At 52.0% G+C, this 23,415-nt stretch overlaps 7 non-coding genes across 7 annotated transcripts; all 7 read left to right on the forward strand.

Annotated features, from left to right (window-relative positions):
* Positions 1-1,073: 1,073 nt before the first annotated feature.
* Positions 1,074-1,146, forward strand: trnar-ccu (transfer RNA arginine (anticodon CCU)). The gene has a single exon. It is a non-coding gene; the product is annotated as a tRNA-Arg (tRNA).
* A 1,593-nt stretch (positions 1,147-2,739) lies between these two features.
* trnar-ccu (transfer RNA arginine (anticodon CCU)) lies at positions 2,740-2,812 on the forward strand. Its single transcript has one exon. It is a non-coding gene; the product is annotated as a tRNA-Arg (tRNA).
* A 1,593-nt stretch (positions 2,813-4,405) lies between these two features.
* trnar-ccu (transfer RNA arginine (anticodon CCU)) lies at positions 4,406-4,478 on the forward strand. Its single transcript has one exon. It is a non-coding gene; the product is annotated as a tRNA-Arg (tRNA).
* Positions 4,479-16,065: 11,587 nt separating this feature from the next.
* On the forward strand, positions 16,066-16,138 carry trnar-ccu (transfer RNA arginine (anticodon CCU)). The gene has a single exon. It is a non-coding gene; the product is annotated as a tRNA-Arg (tRNA).
* Positions 16,139-17,730: 1,592 nt separating this feature from the next.
* trnar-ccu (transfer RNA arginine (anticodon CCU)) lies at positions 17,731-17,803 on the forward strand. Its single transcript has one exon. It is a non-coding gene; the product is annotated as a tRNA-Arg (tRNA).
* A 1,598-nt stretch (positions 17,804-19,401) lies between these two features.
* On the forward strand, positions 19,402-19,474 carry trnar-ccu (transfer RNA arginine (anticodon CCU)). Its single transcript has one exon. It is a non-coding gene; the product is annotated as a tRNA-Arg (tRNA).
* Positions 19,475-22,732: 3,258 nt separating this feature from the next.
* trnar-ccu (transfer RNA arginine (anticodon CCU)) lies at positions 22,733-22,805 on the forward strand. Its single transcript has one exon. It is a non-coding gene; the product is annotated as a tRNA-Arg (tRNA).
* The last annotated feature ends 610 nt before the right edge of the window (positions 22,806-23,415 follow it).

The following is a 23,415-nucleotide window of genomic DNA, read 5'->3' on the forward strand; positions in this document are numbered from 1 at the left end:
CGCTAAGGGACTGGCATCCAGGTGTGTGTTCATATCCTTCTTTTCCCTGATCTTCCAGAATGTTCTTTAGCTTTGGCCAAAGGGGTCATCAGCTGTGTTCACATCATCCAATGGAGTCACCTTGCCCGTAGCTAGACAACGGATTGACTCAGACTGACACTTCCAGTCATCGAGTCATAGAGATGTACAGCACACAAACACACCCTCGGTCGAACAGATATCCCAACCCAATCTAGTCCCACCTGCCAGCACCCGGCCCATCTCCCTCCAAACTCTTCCTATACATATACCCATCCAGATGCCTTTTAAATGATGTAATTGTACCAGCCTCGACCACTTCCTCTGGCAGCTCATTCCACACACACACACACACACCACCTTCTGCCTGAAAATGTTGTCCCTTTGGTCTCTTTTATATCTTTTCCCACTCACCCTAAACCCAAGCCCTCTAGTTCTGGACTCCCACACACCAGGGAAAAGACCTTGGCTGTTTACCCTATTCATGTTCCTCATGATTTTATAAACCTCTGTATGGTCAGCCCTCAGCCTCCGATGTTTGGATCCTATCCTTAGAGGAACCGGTATCAGCTTCCACCGCTGTGCCTCTGTGTCCAACCTCATCCGTCCTCTTTTCCAGGTCTCCCAGCTGCTGTTCATGCTTCTGCAGCACGATAGAGATCGGGGCCAGCTTCTCCTCTATCTGCTTAACCAAGATCGCGCGAGATTTGGCCAGGGCCTGGTAGGCAATCGAGCCCAAGGATCCTGCAGGCTAGGCCGGGGGCCTGGCCTCGGACACTGCCCCATCCGTCTTCAACATCTCTGGACGAAGAAAACGCAGGAAAGTTGATTTTTCACAATGTCCTGGGACTCCACAACATTTTCAGACTCCTAGGATATCGCGATGGAACGGATTGGGCGCTTGTGCTGTGGTGCCGAGCTCTGCAACACCATCGTCCGAGATCACCATCATCTTGGATCCTCACAGTGCATTGAGAGGAGAAAATCCACAAAAACACACAATGAGAGGTCAGGGCGCAGTATTTAAAGTCTGCCATGCTGTATGTAGCTGTGCAGCCCCAGTGGCCTAATGGATAAGGCACTGGCTTCCTAAGCCAGGGGTTGTGGGTTCAAGTCCCATCTGGGGTGTCTGACTCTTCCTTGTGTGTCCTTAATCTGCTTTGCCAACAACCGCTTATCTGGATTCTGTTGGTGGGGTGTTCCCTCTCGCCTTACGCAGCACTTTTGGGGATCTGCAGGATTAAAGCTGAATTCCCTGAAAGAGACAGCACAGTCACAATGGCTGAAAACCTGCTGAGAATCTCCTGGAGATGGCATGGTGGCTCAGTGGGTAGCACTGCTGCCTCGCAGCATCGGGGACCTGACTTTGATTCCTCCCTTGGCTTTCTGTTTGTGTCGAGTTTGCACCTTCTCTCCATGGGCTACTGCGGGTGCTTTGCTTTCCTCCCACAGCCCAAAGATGTGCAGGTTCGCTGGATTGGCTTTGGGGAATGCAGGCTGAGAGGATAGTGCTTGGGCCTGGATGGGATGCTCATCAGAGGCTGAGTGTGGACTTGCTGGGGTGAATGGCTTGCCCCCCTCACTCCCTGGGCTTTTATGAACAAGTTTGGAGCACATGGTCAGAGCTCTGCTGCAGATCGCAGTCAAGGCTTCGCTAAGGGACTGGCATCCAGGTGTGTGTTCATATCCTTCTTTTCCCTGATCTTCCAGAATGTTCTTTAGCTTTGGCCAAAGGGGTCATCAGCTGTGTTCACATCATCCAATGGAGTCACCTTGCCCGTAGCTAGACAACGGATTGACTCAGACTGACACTTCCAGTCATCGAGTCATAGAGATGTACAGCACACAAACACACCCTCGGTCGAACAGATATCCCAACCCAATCTAGTCCCACCTGCCAGCACCCGGCCCATCTCCCTCCAAACTCTTCCTATACATATACCCATCCAGATGCCTTTTAAATGATGTAATTGTACCAGCCTCGACCACTTCCTCTGGCAGCTCATTCCACACACACACACACCACCTTCTGCCTGAAAATGTTGTCCCTTTGGTCTCTTTTATATCTTTTCCCACTCACCCTAAACCCAAGCCCTCTAGTTCTGGACTCCCACACACCAGGGAAAAGACCTTGGCTGTTTACCCTATTCATGTTCCTCATGATTTTATAAACCTCTGTATGGTCAGCCCTCAGCCTCCGATGTTTGGATCCTATCCTTAGAGGAACCGGTATCAGCTTCCACCGCTGTGCCTCTGTGTCCAACCTCATCCGTCCTCTTTTCCAGGTCTCCCAGCTGCTGTTCATGCTTCTACAGCACGATAGAGATCGGGGCCAGCTTCTCCTCTATCTGCTTAACCAAGATCGCGCGAGATTTGGCCAGGGCCTGGTAGGCAATCGAGCCCAAGGATCCTGCAGGCTAGGCCGGGGGCCTGGCCTCGGACACTGCCCCATCCGTCTTCAACATCTCTGGACGAAGAAAACGCAGGAAAGTTGATTTTTCACAATGTCCTGGGACTCCACAACATTTTCAGACTCCTAGGATATCGCGATGGAACGGTTTGGGCGCTTGTGCTGTGGTGCCGAGCTCTGCAACACCATCGTCCGAGATCACCATCATCTTGGATCCTCACAGTGCATTGAGAGGAGAAAATCCACAAAAACACACAATGAGAGGTCAGGGCGCAGTATTTAAAGTCTGCCATGCTGCATGTAACTGTGCAGCCCCAGTGGCCTAATGGATAAGGCACTGGCTTCCTAAGCCAGGGGTTGTGGGTTCAAGTCCCATCTGGGGTGTCTGACTCTTCCTTGTGTGTCCTTAATCTGCTTTGCCAACAACTGCTTATCTGGATTCAGTTGGTGGGGTGTTCCCTCTCGCCTTACGCAGCACTTTTGGGGATCTGCAGGATTAAAGCTGAATTCCCTGAAAGAGACAGCACAGTCACAATGGCTGAAAACCTGCTGAGAATCTCCTGGAGATGGCATGGTGGCTCAGTGGGTAGCACTGCTGCCTCGCAGCATCGGGGACCTGACTTTGATTCCTCCCTTGGCTTTCTGTTTGTGTCGAGTTTGCACCTTCTCTCCATGGGCTACTGCGGGTGCTTTGCTTTCCTCCCACAGCCCAAAGATGTGCAGGTTCGCTGGATTGGCTTTGGGGAATGCAGGCTGAGAGGATAGTGCTTGGGCCTGGATGGGATGCTCATCAGAGGCTGAGTGTGGACTTGCTGGGGTGAATGGCTTGCCCCCCTCACTCCCTGGGCTTTTATGAACAAGTTTGGAGCACATGGTCAGAGCTCTGCTGCAGATCGCAGTCAAGGCTTCGCTAAGGGACTGGCATCCAGGTGTGTGTTCATATCCTTCTTTTCCCTGATCTTCCAGAATGTTCTTTAGCTTTGGCCAAAGGGGTCATCAGCTGTGTTCACATCATCCAATGGAGTCACCTTGCCCGTAGCTAGACAACGGATTGACTCAGACTGACACTTCCAGTCATCGAGTCATAGAGATGTACAGCACACAAACACACCCTCGGTCGAACAGATATCCCAACCCAATCTAGTCCCACCTGCCAGCACCCGGACCATCTCCCTCCAAACTCTTCCTATACATATACCCATCCAGATGCCTTTTAAATGATGTAATTGTACCAGCCTCGACCACTTCCTCTGGCAGCTCATTCCACACACACACACACCACCTTCTGCCTGAAAATGTTGTCCCTTTGGTCTCTTTTATATCTTTTCCCACTCACCCTAAACCCAAGCCCTCTAGTTCTGGACTCCCACACACCAGGGAAAAGACCTTGGCTGTTTACCCTATTCATGTTCCTCATGATTTTATAAACCTCTGTATGGTCAGCCCTCAGCCTCCGATGCTTGGATCCTATCCTTAGAGGAACCGGTATCAGCTTCCACCGCTGTGCCTCTGTGTCCAACCTCATCCGTCCTCTTTTCCAGGTCTCCCAGCTGCTGTTCATGCTTCTGCAGCACGATAGAGATCGGGGCCAGCTTCTCCTCTATCTGCTTAACCAAGATCGCGCGAGATTTGGCCAGGGCCTGGTAGGCAATCGAGCCCAAGGATCCTGCAGGCTAGGCCGGGGGCCTGGCCTCAGACACTGCCCCATCCGTCTTCAACATCTCTGGACGAAGAAAACGCAGGAAAGTTGATTTTTCACAATGTCCTGGGACTCCACAACATTTTCAGACTCCTAGGATATCGCGATGGAACGGATTGGGCGCTTGTGCTGTGGTGCCGAGCTCTGCAACACCATCGTCCGAGATCACCATCATCTTGGATCCTCACAGTGCATTGAGAGGAGAAAATCCACAAAAACACACAATGAGAGGTCAGGGCGCAGTATTTAAAGTCTGCCATGCTGCATGTAACTGTGCAGCCCCAGTGGCCTAATGGATAAGGCACTGGCTTCCTAAGCCAGGGGTTGTGGGTTCAAGTCCCATCTGGGGTGTCTGACTCTTCCTTGTGTGTCCTTAATCTGCTTTGCCAACAACCGCTTATCTCGATTCAGTTGGTGGGGTGTTCCCTCTCGCCTTACGCAGCACTTTTGGGGATCTGCAGGATTAAAGCTGAATTCCCTGAAAGAGACAGCACAGTCACAATGGCTGAAAACCTGCTGAGAATCTCCTGGAGATGGCATGGTGGCTCAGTGGGTAGCACTGCTGCCTCGCAGCATCGGGGACCTGACTTTGATTCCTCCCTTGGCTTTCTGTTTGTGTCGAGTTTGCACCTTCTCTCCATGGGCTACTGCGGGTGCTTTGCTTTCCTCCCACAGCCCAAAGATGTGCAGGTTCGCTGGATTGGCTTTGGGGAATGCAGGCTGAGAGGATAGTGCTTGGGCCTGGATGGGATGCTCATCAGAGGCTGAGTGTGGACTTGCTGGGGTGAATGGCTTGCCCCCCTCACTCCCTGGGCTTTTATGAACAAGTTTGGAGCACATGGTCAGAGCTCTGCTGCAGATCGCAGTCAAGGCTTCGCTAAGGGACTGGCATCCAGGTGTGTGTTCATATCCTTCTTTTCCCTGATCTTCCAGAATGTTCTTTAGCTTTGGCCAAAGGGGTCATCAGCTGTGTTCACATCATCCAATGGAGTCACCTTGCCCGTAGCTAGACAACGGATTGACTCAGACTGACACTTCCAGTCATCGAGTCATAGAGATGTACAGCACACAAACACACCCTCGGTCGAACAGATATCCCAACCCAATCTAGTCCCACCTGCCAGCACCCGGCCCATCTCCCTCCAAACTCTTCCTATACATATACCCATCCAGATGCCTTTTAAATGATGTAATTGTACCAGCCTCGACCACTTCCTCTGGCAGCTCATTCCACACACACACACACACCACCTTCTGCCTGAAAATGTTGTCCCTTTGGTCTCTTTTATATCTTTTCCCACTCACCCTAAACCCAAGCCCTCTAGTTCTGGACTCCCACACACCAGGGAAAAGACCTTGGCTGTTTACCCTATTCATGTTCCTCATGATTTTATAAACCTCTGTATGGTCAGCCCTCAGCCTCCGATGCTTGGATCCTATCCTTAGAGGAACCGGTATCAGCTTCCACCGCTGTGCCTCTGTGTCCAACCTCATCCGTCCTCTTTTCCAGGTCTCCCAGCTGCTGTTCATGCTTCTGCAGCACGATAGAGATCGGGGCCAGCTTCTCCTCTATCTGCTTAACCAAGATCGCGCGAGATTTGGCCAGGGCCTGGTAGGCAATCGAGCCCAAGGATCCTGCAGGCTAGGCCGGGGGCCTGGCCTCGGACACTGCCCCATCCGTCTTCAACATCTCTGGACGAAGAAAACGCAGGAAAGTTGATTTTTCACAATGTCCTGGGACTCCACAACATTTTCAGACTCCTAGGATATCGCGATGGAACGGATTGGGCGCTTGTGCTGTGGTGCCGAGCTCTGCAACACCATCGTCCGAGATCACCACCATCTTGGATCCTCACAGTGCATTGAGAGGAGAAAATCCACAAAAACACACAATGAGAGGTCAGGGCGCAGTATTTAAAGTCTGCCATGCTGTATGTAGCTGTGCAGCCCCAGTGGCCTAATGGATAAGGCACTGGCTCCCTAAGTCCGGGGTTGTGGGTTCAAGTCCCATCTGGGGCGTCTGACTCTTCCTTGTGTGTCCTTAGTCTGCTTTGCCAACAACCGCTTATCTGGATTCCGTAGGTGGGGTGTTCCCTCTCGCCTTACGCTGCACTTTTGGGAATCTGCAGGATTAAAGCTGAATTCCCTGAAAGAGACTGCACAGTCACAATGGCTGAAAACCTGCTGAGAATCTCCTGGAGATGGCATGGTGGCTCAGTGGGTAGCACTGCTGCCTCGCAGCATCGGGGACCTGACTTTGATTCCTCCCTTGGCTTTCTGTTTGTGTCGAGTTTGCACCTTCTCTCCATGGGCTACTGCGGGTGCTTTGCTTTCCTCCCACAGCCCAAAGATGTGCAGGTTCGCTGGATTGGCTTTGGGGAATGCAGGCTGAGAGGATAGTGCTTGGGCCTGGATGGGATGCTCATCAGAGGCTGAGTGTGGACTTGCTGGGGTGAATGGCTTGTCCCCCTCACTCCCTGGGCTTTTATGAACAAGTTTGGAGCACATGGTCAGAGCTCTGCTGCAGATCGCAGTCAAGGCTTCGCTAAGGGACTGGCATCCAGGTGTGTGTTCATATCCTTCTTTTCCCTGATCTTCCAGAATGTTCTTTAGCTTTGGCCAAAGGGGTCATCAGCTGTGTTCACATCATCCAATGGAGTCACCTTGCCCGTAGCTAGACAACGGATTGACTCAGACTGACACTTCCAGTCATCGAGTCATAGAGATGTACAGCACACAAACACACCCTCGGTCGAACAGATATCCCAACCCAATCTAGTCCCACCTGCCAGCACCCGGCCCATCTCCCTCCAAACTCTTCCTATACATATACCCATCCAGATGCCTTTTAAATGATGTAATTGTACCAGCCTCGACCACTTCCTCTGGCAGCTCATTCCACACACACACACACCACCTTCTGCCTGAAAATGTTGTCCCTTTGGTCTCTTTTATATCTTTTCCCACTCACCCTAAACCCAAGCCCTCTAGTTCTGGACTCCCACACACCAGGGAAAAGACCTTGGCTGTTTACCCTATTCATGTTCCTCATGATTTTATAAACCTCTGTATGGTCAGCCCTCAGCCTCCGATGTTTGGATCCTATCCTTAGAGGAACCGGTATCAGCTTCCACCGCTGTGCCTCTGTGTCCAACCTCATCCGTCCTCTTTTCCAGGTCTCCCAGCTGCTGTTCATGCTTCTGCAGCACGATAGAGATCGGGGCCAGCTTCTCCTCTATCTGCTTAACCAAGATCGCGCGAGATTTGGCCAGGGCCTGGTAGGCAATCGAGCCCAAGGATCCTGCAGGCTAGGCCGGGGGCCTGGCCTCGGACACTGCCCCATCCGTCTTCAACATCTCTGGACGAAGAAAACGCAGGAAAGTTGATTTTTCACAATGTCCTGGGACTCCACAACATTTTCAGACTCCTAGGATATCGCGATGGAACGGATTGGGCGCTTGTGCTGTGGTGCCGAGCTCTGCAACACCATCGTCCGAGATCACCACCATCTTGGATCCTCACAGTGCATTGAGAGGAGAAAATCCACAAAAACACACAATGAGAGGTCAGGGCGCAGTATTTAAAGTCTGCCATGCTCTATGTAGCTGTGCAGCCCCAGTGGCCTAATGGATAAGGCACTGGCTTCCTAAGCCAGGGGTTGTGGGTTCTAGTCCCATCTGGGGTGTCTGACTCTTCCTTGTGTGTCCTTAATCTGCTTTGCCAACAACCGCTTATCTGGATTCAGTTGGTGGGGTGTTCCCTCTCGCCTTACGCAGCACTTTTGGGGATCTGCAGGATTAAAGCTGAATTCCCTGAAAGAGACAGCACAGTCACAATGGCTGAAAACCTGCTGAGAATCTCCTGGAGATGGCATGGTGGCTCAGTGGGTAGCACTGCTGCCTCGCAGCATCGGGGACCTGACTTTGATTCCTCCCTTGGCTTTCTGTTTGTGTCGAGTTTGCACCTTCTCTCCATGGGCTACTGCGGGTGCTTTGCTTTCCTCCCACAGCCCAAAGATGTGCAGGTTCGCTGGATTGGCTTTGGGGAATGCAGGCTGAGAGGATAGTGCTTGGGCCTGGATGGGATGCTCATCAGAGGCTGAGTGTGGACTTGCTGGGGTGAATGGCTTGCCCCCCTCACTCCCTGGGCTTTTATGAACAAGTTTGGAGCACATGGTCAGAGCTCTGCTGCAGATCGCAGTCAAGGCTTCGCTAAGGGACTGGCATCCAGGTGTGTGTTCATATCCTTCTTTTCCCTGATCTTCCAGAATGTTCTTTAGCTTTGGCCAAAGGGGTCATCAGCTGTGTTCACATCATCCAATGGAGTCACCTTGCCCGTAGCTAGACAACGGATTGACTCAGACTGACACTTCCAGTCATCGAGTCATAGAGATGTACAGCACACAAACACACCCTCGGTCGAACAGATATCCCAACCCAATCTAGTCCCACCTGCCAGCACCCGGCCCATCTCCCTCCAAACTCTTCCTATACATATACCCATCCAGATGCCTTTTAAATGATGTAATTGTACCAGCCTCGACCACTTCCTCTGGCAGCTCATTCCACACACACACACACACCACCTTCTGCCTGAAAATGTTGTCCCTTTGGTCTCTTTTATATCTTTTCCCACTCACCCTAAACCCAAGCCCTCTAGTTCTGGACTCCCACACACCAGGGAAAAGACCTTGGCTGTTTACCCTATTCATGTTCCTCATGATTTTATAAACCTCTGTATGGTCAGCCCTCAGCCTCCGATGCTTGGATCCTATCCTTAGAGGAACCGGTATCAGCTTCCACCGCTGTGCCTCTGTGTCCAACCTCATCCGTCCTCTTTTCCAGGTCTCCCAGCTGCTGTTCATGCTTCTGCAGCACGATAGAGATCGGGGCCAGCTTCTCCTCTATCTGCTTAACCAAGATCGCGCGAGATTTGGCCAGGGCCTGGTAGGCAATCGAGCCCAAGGATCCTGCAGGCTAGGCCGGGGGCCTGGCCTCGGACACTGCCCCATCCGTCTTCAACATCTCTGGACGAAGAAAACGCAGGAAAGTTGATTTTTCACAATGTCCTGGGACTCCACAACATTTTCAGACTCCTAGGATATCGCGATGGAACGGATTGGGCGCTTGTGCTGTGGTGCCGAGCTCTGCAACACCATCGTCCGAGATCACCATCATCTTGGATCCTCACAGTGCATTGAGAGGAGAAAATCCACAAAAACACACAATGAGAGGTCAGGGCGCAGTATTTAAAGTCTGCCATGCTGTATGTAGCTGTGCAGCCCCAGTGGCCTAATGGATAAGGCACTGGCTCCCTAAGTCCGGGGTTGTGGGTTCAAGTCCCATCTGGGGCGTCTGACTCTTCCTTGTGTGTCCTTAGTCTGCTTTGCCAACAACCGCTTATCTGGATTCCGTAGGTGGGGTGTTCCCTCTCGCCTTACGCTGCACTTTTGGGAATCTGCAGGATTAAAGCTGAATTCCCTGAAAGAGACTGCACAGTCACAATGGCTGAAAACCTGCTGAGAATCTCCTGGAGATGGCATGGTGGCTCAGTGGGTAGCACTGCTGCCTCGCAGCATCGGGGACCTGACTTTGATTCCTCCCTTGGCTTTCTGTTTGTGTCGAGTTTGCACCTTCTCTCCATGGGCTACTGCGGGTGCTTTGCTTTCCTCCCACAGCCCAAAGATGTGCAGGTTCGCTGGATTGGCTTTGGGGAATGCAGGCTGAGAGGATAGTGCTTGGGCCTGGATGGGATGCTCATCAGAGGCTGAGTGTGGACTTGCTGGGGTGAATGGCTTGTCCCCCTCACTCCCTGGGCTTTTATGAACAAGTTTGGAGCACATGGTCAGAGCTCTGCTGCAGATCGCAGTCAAGGCTTCGCTAAGGGACTGGCATCCAGGTGTGTGTTCATATCCTTCTTTTCCCTGATCTTCCAGAATGTTCTTTAGCTTTGGCCAAAGGGGTCATCAGCTGTGTTCACATCATCCAATGGAGTCACCTTGCCCGTAGCTAGACAACGGATTGACTCAGACTGACACTTCCAGTCATCGAGTCATAGAGATGTACAGCACACAAACACACCCTCGGTCGAACAGATATCCCAACCCAATCTAGTCCCACCTGCCAGCACCCGGCCCATCTCCCTCCAAACTCTTCCTATACATATACCCATCCAGATGCCTTTTAAATGATGTAATTGTACCAGCCTCGACCACTTCCTCTGGCAGCTCATTCCACACACACACACACCACCTTCTGCCTGAAAATGTTGTCCCTTTGGTCTCTTTTATATCTTTTCCCACTCACCCTAAACCCAAGCCCTCTAGTTCTGGACTCCCACACACCAGGGAAAAGACCTTGGCTGTTTACCCTATTCATGTTCCTCATGATTTTATAAACCTCTGTATGGTCAGCCCTCAGCCTCCGATGTTTGGATCCTATCCTTAGAGGAACCGGTATCAGCTTCCACCGCTGTGCCTCTGTGTCCAACCTCATCCGTCCTCTTTTCCAGGTCTCCCAGCTGCTGTTCATGCTTCTGCAGCACGATAGAGATCGGGGCCAGCTTCTCCTCTATCTGCTTAACCAAGATCGCGCGAGATTTGGCCAGGGCCTGGTAGGCAATCGAGCCCAAGGATCCTGCAGGCTAGGCCGGGGGCCTGGCCTCGGACACTGCCCCATCCGTCTTCAACATCTCTGGACGAAGAAAACGCAGGAAAGTTGATTTTTCACAATGTCCTGGGACTCCACAACATTTTCAGACTCCTAGGATATCGCGATGGAACGGATTGGGCGCTTGTGCTGTGGTGCCGAGCTCTGCAACACCATCGTCCGAGATCACCATCATCTTGGATCCTCACAGTGCATTGAGAGGAGAAAATCCACAAAAACACACAATGAGAGGTCAGGGCGCAGTATTTAAAGTCTGCCATGCTCTATGTAGCTGTGCAGCCCCAGTGGCCTAATGGATAAGGCACTGGCTTCCTAAGCCAGGGGTTGTGGGTTCTAGTCCCATCTGGGGTGTCTGACTCTTCCTTGTGTGTCCTTAATCTGCTTTGCCAACAACCGCTTATCTGGATTCAGTTGGTGGGGTGTTCCCTCTCGCCTTACGCAGCACTTTTGGGGATCTGCAGGATTAAAGCTGAATTCCCTGAAAGAGACAGCACAGTCACAATGGCTGAAAACCTGCTGAGAATCTCCTGGAGATGGCATGGTGGCTCAGTGGGTAGCACTGCTGCCTCGCAGCATCGGGGACCTGACTTTGATTCCTCCCTTGGCTTTCTGTTTGTGTCGAGTTTGCACCTTCTCTCCATGGGCTACTGCGGGTGCTTTGCTTTCCTCCCACAGCCCAAAGATGTGCAGGTTCGCTGGATTGGCTTTGGGGAATGCAGGCTGAGAGGATAGTGCTTGGGCCTGGATGGGATGCTCATCAGAGGCTGAGTGTGGACTTGCTGGGGTGAATGGCTTGCCCCCCTCACTCCCTGGGCTTTTATGAACAAGTTTGGAGCACATGGTCAGAGCTCTGCTGCAGATCGCAGTCAAGGCTTCGCTAAGGGACTGGCATCCAGGTGTGTGTTCATATCCTTCTTTTCCCTGATCTTCCAGAATGTTCTTTAGCTTTGGCCAAAGGGGTCATCAGCTGTGTTCACATCATCCAATGGAGTCACCTTGCCCGTAGCTAGACAACGGATTGACTCAGACTGACACTTCCAGTCATCGAGTCATAGAGATGTACAGCACACAAACACACCCTCGGTCGAACAGATATCCCAACCCAATCTAGTCCCACCTGCCAGCACCCGGCCCATCTCCCTCCAAACTCTTCCTATACATATACCCATCCAGATGCCTTTTAAATGATGTAATTGTACCAGCCTCGACCACTTCCTCTGGCAGCTCATTCCACACACACACACACCACCTTCTGCCTGAAAATGTTGTCCCTTTGGTCTCTTTTATATCTTTTCCCACTCACCCTAAACCCAAGCCCTCTAGTTCTGGACTCCCACACACCAGGGAAAAGACCTTGGCTGTTTACCCTATTCATGTTCCTCATGATTTTATAAACCTCTGTATGGTCAGCCCTCAGCCTCCGATGTTTGGATCCTATCCTTAGAGGAACCGGTATCAGCTTCCACCGCTGTGCCTCTGTGTCCAACCTCATCCGTCCTCTTTTCCAGGTCTCCCAGCTGCTGTTCATGCTTCTGCAGCACGATAGAGATCGGGGCCAGCTTCTCCTCTATCTGCTTAACCAAGATCGCGCGAGATTTGGCCAGGGCCTGGTAGGCAATCGAGCCCAAGGATCCTGCAGGCTAGGCCGGGGGCCTGGCCTCGGACACTGCCCCATCCGTCTTCAACATCTCTGGACGAAGAAAACGCAGGAAAGTTGATTTTTCACAATGTCCTGGGACTCCACAACATTTTCAGACTCCTAGGATATCGCGATGGAACGGATTGGGCGCTTGTGCTGTGGTGCCGAGCTCTGCAACACCATCGTCCGAGATCACCACCATCTTGGATCCTCACAGTGCATTGAGAGGAGAAAATCCACAAAAACACACAATGAGAGGTCAGGGCGCAGTATTTAAAGTCTGCCATGCTGTATGTAGCTGTGCAGCCCCAGTGGCCTAATGGATAAGGCACTGGCTCCTAAGCCAGGGGTTGTGGGTTCAAGTCCCATCTGGGGTGTCTGACTCTTCCTTGTGTGTCCTTAGTCTGCTTTGCCAACAACCGCTTATCTGGATTCCGTAGGTGGGGTGTTCCCTCTCGCCTTACGCTGCACTTTTGGGGATCTGCAGGATTAAAGCTGAATTCCCTGAAAGAGACTGCACAGTCACAATGGCTGAAAACCTGCTGAGAATCTCCTGGAGATGGCATGGTGGCTCAGTGGGTAGCACTGCTGCCTCGCAGCATCGGGGACCTGACTTTGATTCCTCCCTTGGCTTTCTGTTTGTGTCGAGTTTGCACCTTCTCTCCATGGGCTACTGCGGGTGCTTTGCTTTCCTCCCACAGCCCAAAGATGTGCAGGTTCGCTGGATTGGCTTTGGGGAATGCAGGCTGAGAGGATAGTGCTTGGGCCTGGATGGGATGCTCATCAGAGGCTGAGTGTGGACTTGCTGGGGTGAATGGCTTGTCCCCCTCACTCCCTGGGCTTTTATGAACAAGTTTGGAGCACATGGTCAGAGCTCTGCTGCAGATCGCAGTCAAGGCTTCGCTAAGGGACTGGCATCCAGGTGTGTGTTCATATCCTTCTTTTCCCTGATCTTCCAGAATGTTCTTTAGCTTTGGCCAAAGGGGTCATCAGCTGTGTTCACATCATCCAATGGAGTCACCTTGCCCGTAGCTAGACAACGGATTGACTCAGACTGACACTTCCAGTCATCGAGTCATAGAGATGTACAGCACACAAACACACCCTCGGTCGAACAGATATCCCAACCCAATCTAGTCCCACCTGCCAGCACCCGGCCCATCTCCCTCCAAACTCTTCCTATACATATACCCATCCAGATGCCTTTTAAATGATGTAATTGTACCAGCCTCGACCACTTCCTCTGGCAGCTCATTCCACACACACACACACCACCTTCTGCCTGAAAATGTTGTCCCTTTGGTCTCTTTTATATCTTTTCCCACTCACCCTAAACCCAAGCCCTCTAGTTCTGGACTCCCACACACCAGGGAAAAGACCTTGGCTGTTTACCCTATTCATGTTCCTCATGATTTTATAAACCTCTGTATGGTCAGCCCTCAGCCTCCGATGCTTGGATCCTATCCTTAGAGGAACCGGTATCAGCTTCCACCGCTGTGCCTCTGTGTCCAACCTCATCCGTCCTCTTTTCCAGGTCTCCCAGCTGCTGTTCATGCTTCTGCAGCACGATAGAGATCGGGGCCAGCTTCTCCTCTATCTGCTTAACCAAGATCGCGCGAGATTTGGCCAGGGCCTGGTAGGCAATCGAGCCCAAGGATCCTGCAGGCTAGGCCGGGGGCCTGGCCTCGGACACTGCCCCATCCGTCTTCAACATCTCTGGACGAAGAAAACGCAGGAAAGTTGATTTTTCACAATGTCCTGGGACTCCACAACATTTTCAGACTCCTAGGATATCGCGATGGAACGGATTGGGCGCTTGTGCTGTGGTGCCGAGCTCTGCAACACCATCGTCCGAGATCACCATCATCTTGGATCCTCACAGTGCATTGAGAGGAGAAAATCCACAAAAACACACAATGAGAGGTCAGGGCGCAGTATTTAAAGTCTGCCATGCTGCATGTAACTGTGCAGCCCCAGTGGCCTAATGGATAAGGCACTGCCCTCTTTATCCAGGGGTTGTGGGTTCTAGCCCCGTCTGGGGTGTCTGACTCTTCCTTGTGTGTCCTTAATCTGCTTTGCCAACAACCGCTTATCTGGATTCGGTTGGTGGTGTGTTCCCTCTCGCCTTACGCAGCACTTTTGGGAATCTGCAGGATTAAAGCTGAATTCCCTGAAAGAGACAGCACAGTCACAATGGCTGAAAACCTGCTGAGAATCTCCTGGAGATGGCATGGTGGCTCAGTGGGTAGCACTGCTGCCTCGCAGCATCGGGGACCTGACTTTGATTCCTCCCTTTCTGTTTGTGTCGAGTTTGCACCTTCTCTCCATGGGCTACTGCGGGTGCTTTGCTTTCCTCCCACAGCCCAAAGATGTGCAGGTTCGCTGGATTGGCTTTGGGGAATGCAGGCTGAGAGGATAGTGGTTGGGCCTGGATGGGATGCTCATCAGAGGCTGAGTGTGGACTTGCTGGGGTGAATGGCTTGCCCCCCTCACTCCCTGGGCTTTTATGAACAAGTTTGGAGCACATGGTCAGAGCTCTGCTGCAGATCGCAGTCAAGGCTTCGCTAAGGGACTGGCATCCAGGTGTGTGTTCATATCCTTCTTTTCCCTGATCTTCCAGAATGTTCTTTAGCTTTGGCCAAAGGGGTCATCAGCTGTGTTCACATCATCCAATGGAGTCACCTTGCCCGTAGCTAGACAACGGATTGACTCAGACTGACACTTCCAGTCATCGAGTCATAGAGATGTACAGCACACAAACACACCCTCGGTCGAACAGATATCCCAACCCAATCTAGTCCCACCTGCCAGCACCCGGCCCATCTCCCTCCAAACTCTTCCTATACATATACCCATCCAGATGCCTTTTAAATGATGTAATTGTACCAGCCTCGACCACTTCCTCTGGCAGCTCATTCCACACACACACACACCACCTTCTGCCTGAAAATGTTGTCCCTTTGGTCTCTTTTATATCTTTTCCCACTCACCCTAAACCCAAGCCCTCTAGTTCTGGACTCCCACACACCAGGGAAAAGACCTTGGCTGTTTACCCTATTCATGTTCCTCATGATTTTATAAACCTCTGTATGGTCAGCCCTCAGCCTCCGATGTTTGGATCCTATCCTTAGAGGAACCGGTATCAGCTTCCACCGCTGTGCCTCTGTGTCCAACCTCATCCGTCCTCTTTTCCAGGTCTCCCAGCTGCTGTTCATGCTTCTGCAGCACGATAGAGATCGGGGCCAGCTTCTCCTCTATCTGCTTAACCAAGATCGCGCGAGATTTGGCCAGGGCCTGGTAGGCAATCGAGCCCAAGGATCCTGCAGGCTAGGCCGGGGGCCTGGCCTCGGACACTGCCCCATCCGTCTTCAACATCTCTGGACGAAGAAAACGCAGGAAAGTTGATTTTTCACAATGTCCTGGGACTCCACAACATTTTCAGACTCCTAGGATATCGCGATGGAACGGATTGGGCGCTTGTGCTGTGGTGCCGAGCTCTGCAACACCATCGTCCGAGATCACCATCATCTTGGATCCTCACAGTGCATTGAGAGGAGAAAATCCACAAAAACACACAATGAGAGGTCAGGGCGCAGTATTTAAAGTCTGCCATGCTGCATGTAACTGTGCAGCCCCAGTGGCCTAATGGATAAGGCACTGGCTTCCTAAGCCAGGGGTTCTGGGTTCAAATCCCATCTGGGGTGTCTGACTCTTCCTTGTGTGTCCTTAATCTGCTTTGCCAACAACCGCTTATCTGGATTCAGTAGGTGGGGTGTTCCCTCTCGCCTTACGCTGCACTTTTGGGGATCTGCAGGATTAAAGCTGAATTCCCTGAAAGAGACTGCACAGTCACAATGGCTGAAAACCTGCTGAGAATCTCCTGGGCTGGCATGGTGGCTCAGTGGGTAGCACTGCTGCCTCGCAGCATCGGGGACCTGACTTTGATTCCTCCCTTGGCTTTCTGTTTGTGTCGAGTTTGCACCTTCTCTCCATGGGCTACTGCGGGTGCTTTGCTTTCCTCCCACAGCCCAAGGATGTGCAGGTTCGCTGGATTGGCTTTGGGGAATGCAGGCTGAGAGGATAGTGGTTGGGCCTGGATGGGATGCTCATCAGAGGCTGAGTGTGGACTTGCTGGGGTGAATGGCTTGCCCCCCTCACTCCCTGGGCTTTTATGAACAAGTTTGGAGCACATGGTCAGAGCTCTGCTGCAGATCGCAGTCAAGGCTTCGCTAAGGGACTGGCATCCAGGTGTGTGTTCATATCCTTCTTTTCCCTGATCTTCCAGAATGTTCTTTAGCTTTGGCCAAAGGGGTCATCAGCTGTGTTCACATCATCCAATGGAGTCACCTTGCCCGTAGCTAGACAACGGATTGACTCAGACTGACACTTCCAGTCATCGAGTCATAGAGATGTACAGCACACAAACACACCCTCGGTCGAACAGATATCCCAACCCAATCTAGTCCCACCTGCCAGCACCCGGCCCATCTCCCTCCAAACTCTTCCTATACATATACCCATCCAGATGCCTTTTAAATGATGTAATTGTACCAGCCTCGACCACTTCCTCTGGCAGCTCATTCCACACACACACACACCACCTTCTGCCTGAAAATGTTGTCCCTTTGGTCTCTTTTATATCTTTTCCCACTCACCCTAAACCCAAGCCCTCTAGTTCTGGACTCCCACACACCAGGGAAAAGACCTTGGCTGTTTACCCTATTCATGTTCCTCATGATTTTATAAACCTCTGTATGGTCAGCCCTCAGCCTCCGATGCTTGGATCCTATCCTTAGAGGAACCGGTATCAGCTTCCACCGCTGTGCCTCTGTGTCCAACCTCATCCGTCCTCTTTTCCAGGTCTCCCAGCTGCTGTTCATGCTTCTGCAGCACGATAGAGATCGGGGCCAGCTTCTCCTCTATCTGCTTAACCAAGATCGCGCGAGATTTGGCCAGGGCCTGGTAGGCAATCGAGCCCAAGGATCCTGCAGGCTAGGCCGGGGGCCTGGCCTCGGACACTGCCCCATCCGTCTTCAACATCTCTGGACGAAGAAAACGCAGGAAAGTTGATTTTTCACAATGTCCTGGGACTCCACAACATTTTCAGACTCCTAGGATATCGCGATGGAACGGATTGGGCGCTTGTGCTGTGGTGCCGAGCTCTGCAACACCATCGTCCGAGATCACCATCATCTTGGATCCTCACAGTGCATTGAGAGGAGAAAATCCACAAAAACACACAATGAGAGGTCAGGGCGCAGTATTTAAAGTCTGCCATGCTGCATGTAACTGTGCAGCCCCAGTGGCCTAATGGATAAGGCACTGGCTTCCTAAGCCAGGGGTTGTGGGTTCAAGTCCCATCTGGGGTGTCTGACTCTTCCTTGTGTGTCCTTAATCTGCTTTGCCAACAACTGCTTATCTGCGTTCAGTTGATGGGATGGGGTGTTCCCTCTCGCCTTACGCAGCACTTTTGGGGATCTGCAGGATTAAAGCTGAATTCCCTGAAAGAGACAGCACAGTCACAATGGCTGAAAACCTGCTGAGAATCTCCTGGAGATGGCATGGTGGCTCAGTGGGTAGCACTGCTGCCTCGCAGCATCGGGGACCTGACTTTGATTCCTCCCTTGGCTTTCTGTTTGTGTCGAGTTTGCACCTTCTCTCCATGGGCTACTGCGGGTGCTTTGCTTTCCTCCCACAGCCCAAAGATGTGCAGGTTCGCTGGATTGGCTTTGGGGAATGCAGGCTGAGAGGATAGTGGTTGGGCCTGGATGGGATGCTCATCAGAGGCTGAGTGTGGACTTGCTGGGGTGAATGGCTTGCCCCCCTCACTCCCTGGGCTTTTATGAACAAGTTTGGAGCACATGGTCAGAGCTCTGCTGCAGATCGCAGTCAAGGCTTCGCTAAGGGACTGGCATCCAGGTGTGTGTTCATATCCTTCTTTTCCCTGATCTTCCAGAATGTTCTTTAGCTTTGGCCAAAGGGGTCATCAGCTGTGTTCACATCATCCAATGGAGTCACCTTGCCCGTAGCTAGACAACGGATTGACTCAGACTGACACTTCCAGTCATCGAGTCATAGAGATGTACAGCACACAAACACACCCTCGGTCGAACAGATATCCCAACCCAATCTAGTCCCACCTGCCAGCACCCGGCCCATCTCCCTCCAAACTCTTCCTATACATATACCCATCCAGATGCCTTTTAAATGATGTAATTGTACCAGCCTCGACCACTTCCTCTGGCAGCTCATTCCACACACACACACACCACCTTCTGCCTGAAAATGTTGTCCCTTTGGTCTCTTTTATATCTTTTCCCACTCACCCTAAACCCAAGCCCTCTAGTTCTGGACTCCCACACACCAGGGAAAAGACCTTGGCTGTTTACCCTATTCATGTTCCTCATGATTTTATAAACCTCTGTATGGTCAGCCCTCAGCCTCCGATGTTTGGATCCTATCCTTAGAGGAACCGGTATCAGCTTCCACCGCTGTGCCTCTGTGTCCAACCTCATCCGTCCTCTTTTCCAGGTCTCCCAGCTGCTGTTCATGCTTCTGCAGCACGATAGAGATCGGGGCCAGCTTCTCCTCTATCTGCTTAACCAAGATCGCGCGAGATTTGGCCAGGGCCTGGTAGGCAATCGAGCCCAAGGATCCTGCAGGCTAGGCCGGGGGCCTGGCCTCGGACACTGCCCCATCCGTCTTCAACATCTCTGGACGAAGAAAACGCAGGAAAGTTGATTTTTCACAATGTCCTGGGACTCCACAACATTTTCAGACTCCTAGGATATCGCGATGGAACGGATTGGGCGCTTGTGCTGTGGTGCCGAGCTCTGCAACACCATCGTCCGAGATCACCATCATCTTGGATCCTCACAGTGCATTGAGAGGAGAAAATCCACAAAAACACACAATGAGAGGTCAGGGCGCAGTATTTAAAGTCTGCCATGCTGCATGTAACTGTGCAGCCCCAGTGGCCTAATGGATAAGGCACTGGCCTCCTAAGCCAGGGGTTCTGGGTTCAAATCCCATCTGGGGTGTCTGACTCTTCCTTGTGTGTCCTTAATCTGCTTTGCCAACAACCGCTTATCTGGATTCAGTTGGTGGGGTGTTCCCTCTCGCCTTACGCAGCACTTTTGGGGATCTGCAGGATTAAAGCTGAATTCCCTGAAAGAGACAGCACAGTCACAATGGCTGAAAACCTGCTGAGAATCTCCTGGGATGGCATGGTGGCTCAGTGGGTAGCACTGCTGCCTCGCAGCATCGGGGACCTGACTTTGATTCCTCCCTTGGCTTTCTGTTTGTGTCGAGTTTGCACCTTCTCTCCATGGGCTACTGCGGGTGCTTTGCTTTCCTCCCACAGCCCAAAGATGTGCAGGTTCGCTGGATTGGCTTTGGGGAATGCAGGCTGAGAGGATAGTGCTTGGGCCTGGATGGGATGCTCATCAGAGGCTGAGTGTGGACTTGCTGGGGTGAATGGCTTGCCCCCCTCACTCCCTGGGCTTTTATGAACAAGTTTGGAGCACATGGTCAGAGCTCTGCTGCAGATCGCAGTCAAGGCTTCGCTAAGGGACTGGCATCCAGGTGTGTGTTCATATCCTTCTTTTCCCTGATCTTCCAGAATGTTCTTTAGCTTTGGCCAAAGGGGTCATCAGCTGGGTTCACATCATCCAATGGAGTCACCTTGCCCGTAGCTAGACAACGGATTGACTCAGACTGACACTTCCAGTCATCGAGTCATAGAGATGTACAGCACACAAACACACCCTCGGTCGAACAGATATCCCAACCCAATCTAGTCCCACCTGCCAGCACCCGGCCCATCTCCCTCCAAACTCTTCCTATACATATACCCATCCAGATGCCTTTTAAATGATGTAATTGTACCAGCCTCGACCACTTCCTCTGGCAGCTCATTCCACACACACACACACCACCTTCTGCCTGAAAATGTTGTCCCTTTGGTCTCTTTTATATCTTTTCCCACTCACCCTAAACCCAAGCCCTCTAGTTCTGGACTCCCACACACCAGGGAAAAGACCTTGGCTGTTTACCCTATTCATGTTCCTCATGATTTTATAAACCTCTGTATGGTCAGCCCTCAGCCTCCGATGCTTGGATCCTATCCTTAGAGGAACCGGTATCAGCTTCCACCGCTGTGCCTCTGTGTCCAACCTCATCCGTCCTCTTTTCCAGGTCTCCCAGCTGCTGTTCATGCTTCTGCAGCACGATAGAGATCGGGGCCAGCTTCTCCTCTATCTGCTTAACCAAGATCGCGCGAGATTTGGCCAGGGCCTGGTAGGCAATCGAGCCCAAGGATCCTGCAGGCTAGGCCGGGGGCCTGGCCTCGGACACTGCCCCATCCGTCTTCAACATCTCTGGACGAAGAAAACGCAGGAAAGTTGATTTTTCACAATGTCCTGGGACTCCACAACATTTTCAGACTCCTAGGATATCGCGATGGAACGGATTGGGCGCTTGTGCTGTGGTGCCGAGCTCTGCAACACCATCGTCCGAGATCACCACCATCTTGGATCCTCACAGTGCATTGAGAGGAGAAAATCCACAAAAACACACAATGAGAGGTCAGGGCGCAGTATTTAAAGTCTGCCATGCTGCATGTAACTGTGCAGCCCCAGTGGCCTAATGGATAAGGCACTGGCTTCCTAAGCCAGGGGTTGTGGGTTCTAGTCCCGTCTGGGGTGTCTGACTCTTCCTTGTGTGTCCTTAATCTGCTTTGCCAACAACCGCTTATCTGGATTCGGTTGGTGGGGTGTTCCCTCTCGCCTTACGCAGCCCTTTTGGGGATCTGCAGGATTAAAGCTGAATTCCCTGAAAGAGACAGCACAGTCACAATGGCTGAAAACCTGCTGAGAATCTCCTGGAGATGGCATGGTGGCTCAGTGGGTAGCACTGCTGCCTCGCAGCATCGGGGACCTGACTTTGATTCCTCCCTTGGCTTTCTGTTTGTGTCGAGTTTGCACCTTCTCTCCATGGGCTACTGCGGGTGCTTTGCTTTCCTCCCACAGCCCAAAGATGTGCAGGTTCGCTGGATTGGCTTTGGGGAATGCAGGCTGAGAGGATAGTGCTTGGGCCTGGATGGGATGCTCATCAGAGGCTGAGTGTGGACTTGCTGGGGTGAATGGCTTGTCCCCCTCACTCCCTGGGCTTTTATGAACAAGTTTGGAGCACATGGTCAGAGCTCTGCTGCAGATCGCAGTCAAGGCTTCGCTAAGGGACTGGCATCCAGGTGTGTGTTCATATCCTTCTTTTCCCTGATCTTCCAGAATGTTCTTTAGCTTTGGCCAAAGGGGTCATCAGCTGGGTTCACATCATCCAATGGAGTCACCTTGCCCGTAGCTAGACAACGGATTGACTCAGACTGACACTTCCAGTCATCGAGTCATAGAGATGTACAGCACACAAACACACCCTCGGTCGAACAGATATCCCAACCCAATCTAGTCCCACCTGCCAGCACCCGGCCCATCTCCCTCCAAACTCTTCCTATACATATACCCATCCAGATGCCTTTTAAATGATGTAATTGTACCAGCCTCGACCACTTCCTCTGGCAGCTCATTCCACACACACACACACCACCTTCTGCCTGAAAATGTTGTCCCTTTGGTCTCTTTTATATCTTTTCCCACTCACCCTAAACCCAAGCCCTCTAGTTCTGGACTCCCACACACCAGGGAAAAGACCTTGGCTGTTTACCCTATTCATGTTCCTCATGATTTTATAAACCTCTGTATGGTCAGCCCTCAGCCTCCGATGCTTGGATCCTATCCTTAGAGGAACCGGTATCAGCTTCCACCGCTGTGCCTCTGTGTCCAACCTCATCCGTCCTCTTTTCCAGGTCTCCCAGCTGCTGTTCATGCTTCTGCAGCACGATAGAGATCGGGGCCAGCTTCTCCTCTATCTGCTTAACCAAGATCGCGCGAGATTTGGCCAGGGCCTGGTAGGCAATCGAGCCCAAGGATCCTGCAGGCTAGGCCGGGGGCCTGGCCTCGGACACTGCCCCATCCGTCTTCAACATCTCTGGACGAAGAAAACGCAGGAAAGTTGATTTTTCACAATGTCCTGGGACTCCACAACATTTTCAGACTCCTAGGATATCGCGATGGAACGGATTGGGCGCTTGTGCTGTGGTGCCGAGCTCTGCAACACCATCGTCCGAGATCACCACCATCTTGGATCCTCACAGTGCATTGAGAGGAGAAAATCCACAAAAACACACAATGAGAGGTCAGGGCGCAGTATTTAAAGTCTGCCATGCTGCATGTAACTGTGCAGCCCCAGTGGCCTAATGGATAAGGCACTGGCTTCCTAAGCCAGGGGTTCTGGGTTCAAGTCCCATCTGGGGTGTCTGACTCTTCCTTGTGTGTCCTTAATCTGCTTTGCCAACAACCGCTTATCTGGATTCAGTTGGTGGGGTGTTCCCTCTCGCCTTACGCTGCACTTTTGGGAATCTGCAGGATTAAAGCTGAATTCCCTGAAAGAGACAGCACAGTCACAATGGCTGAAAACCTGCTGAGAATCTCCTGGAGATGGCATGGTGGCTCAGTGGGTAGCACTGCTGCCTCGCAGCATCGGGGACCTGACTTTGATTCCTCCCTTTCTGTTTGTGTCGAGTTTGCACCTTCTCTCCATGGGGTACTGCGGGTGCTTTGCTTTCCTCCCACAGCCCAAAGATGTGCAGGTTCGCTGGATTGGCTTTGGGGAATGCAGGCTGAGAGGATAGTGCTTGGGCCTGGATGGGATGCTCATCAGAGGCTGAGTGTGGACTTGCTGGGGTGAATGGCTTGCCCCCCTCACTCCCTGGGCTTTTATGAACAAGTTTGGAGCACATGGTCAGAGCTCTGCTGCAGATCGCAGTCAAGGCTTCGCTAAGGGACTGGCATCCAGGTGTGTGTTCATATCCTTCTTTTCCCTGATCTTCCAGAATGTTCTCTAGCTTTGGCCAAAGGGGTCATCA

Source organism: Hemiscyllium ocellatum, chromosome 33 (assembly GCF_020745735.1).
Source record: "Hemiscyllium ocellatum isolate sHemOce1 chromosome 33, sHemOce1.pat.X.cur, whole genome shotgun sequence".
Classification (NCBI taxonomy): Eukaryota; Metazoa; Chordata; class Chondrichthyes; order Orectolobiformes; family Hemiscylliidae; genus Hemiscyllium; species Hemiscyllium ocellatum.